The following is a 1732-nucleotide window of genomic DNA, read 5'->3' on the forward strand; positions in this document are numbered from 1 at the left end:
AGCCAGCCCAGGACACCAGGGCACCTCGGGCCTGACCCCACCCAGGGGAGCACTGTGTTCTGACCACAGGGGTCAGTCTGGGCCACCTGGGCCGGAGCAGCAGGAGGCCCACCACCAACCAAAGGGCCTGCAGACCATTTCATTACAAACAAACCCTCAGCTCTTTGCAACGGGGCATTTCACGTTGAAGCCCTAATTCCTAGTGGCTCTCAAAGCCTGAGACACGGGGTCCTGCCTCCCTTGGGAAGCCCACCCCTGGTCCACCTGTGGCTCACACCGGCGGCCCGGCCGCCTGGGACTGAGACCGACCCCTCCCACGCCGCGTCTGCAGAGCGGAGCGGGGCTCCCGGCAGTGCCCTCCTGGCACAGATGTGAGCGAGGCCCACGTCCTGGCTCCCTGGAGAGGCAGGGTCCCCACCCGGAAGCACCTCCGGAGGCCTGGCCCAAGCTGTCAGTCCTCCTATAGCCTGTGGGCCCCAAGGACAGAGCCCACGTCTGCTTCTCTGGGGGTCCTGGCCCCCGTCCCGGCCGGCACCCAGCTGCTCAGGCAACGATGCTCAGGGCCAAAGGCCAGCACCCTGGGAGCCGCCAGGCTGCTCGCGAGGGCTCAGAGGGGATGCGGATTCCGCCCCTGGGTGTTCAGGCCCCACCCACCCCCTCCGAGCGAAGGATGAGGGGCCAGGTGCCCTTCCTTGCGAGGGTTCCTCGAGAACTCAGTGAGGACAGGAGCATCCTGTACAGGTGCATCTGGGGACCTGCCTCCGCTCAGGGCCCTGCCTCGGGGACTTGCTTGCCCCCATGGCCTTCGGAAGGTTCCGGGTGTGGGTCAGGAAGGGCCTTTTGCAACATCAAGGTCAGAGTTCCCAAACTCCTAGCAGAGGAACCCTCTTGTCACCTGAAATCTTACTTGAGCTCTGACACACACAACAGATGAAAGTCGGGCTGGAAGACAGAGTGGGAGAGGGGCCTGGGGCCAGACCTGCTGGGCCGCCCCCGGCTCCTCCCGGCCTCTTCCACGACTGCTCCAGAAAAACGACTTGGCTAACTCTCCCCATTTCACAGACGGCGCATGGAGGCACAGACACAGAAAGACCTGTCCCAGGTCACCCAGCCCCCGGGCTGCAAGGCAAGGCCTCCTTTGTCTGAAGATGTCGTTATTTCCCAGTCATTCCTGAGGGACACTTTCAGCCAAGCAGAATTCACGTCAGCAGCAATTGTCTGTCAGCACCTGAAAAATGTGGTGCCACTTCCCGCTCGCCCCCATCGTTCCCGGCGAGAAATCGGCTGTCCTGTGAACTGGTGTTTCCCCGACAGAAAATCTGTCTTGTTCTGCTCTCGAGAATTTTTCCCTCTATCTTTAGCTTTTTAAAGTTTAATGACGATGTGTTTTTTGGAGTAGGTTACTTTGGATTTATCCTATTTGCGGTTCACCTGTTCTTGAACCTGTGGGTTTATGTGTTTTGTCAAATTTGGTCAGTTTTGAACCATTATTTCTCTGAATACTTTCTCAGACCCACTCACTTCTCTTCTTCTGAGACGCTCATTGGTACAGTTATTGTCCCACAGACTGAGGCTCTTTTCTCTCTGTTGTTCAGATTCTCTGATTCTCTCCTCTGCCATCCTCTCTATTCTGTTATTGAGCCCATCAAGAAAAACTTTTATTTTGGTTGTTTTCCTTTTCAGGTCTGTAACTTCCATTTGGTTACGTTTTCCATTTCTTTGGTGAGATTTT

At 57.0% G+C, this 1732-nt stretch overlaps 1 protein-coding gene across 1 annotated transcript in view; it reads right to left on the bottom strand.

Moving 5' to 3' along the window:
- ABLIM2 (actin binding LIM protein family, member 2) overlaps positions 1-1732 on the bottom strand; it is a 90544-nt gene that overhangs the window by 25358 nt on the left and 63454 nt on the right. The window lies entirely within an intron of this gene.

The sequence above is a fragment of the Myotis brandtii genome, unplaced genomic scaffold (genome assembly GCF_000412655.1).
Source record: "Myotis brandtii unplaced genomic scaffold, ASM41265v1 scaffold986, whole genome shotgun sequence".
NCBI classification, from domain to species: domain Eukaryota; kingdom Metazoa; phylum Chordata; class Mammalia; order Chiroptera; family Vespertilionidae; genus Myotis; species Myotis brandtii.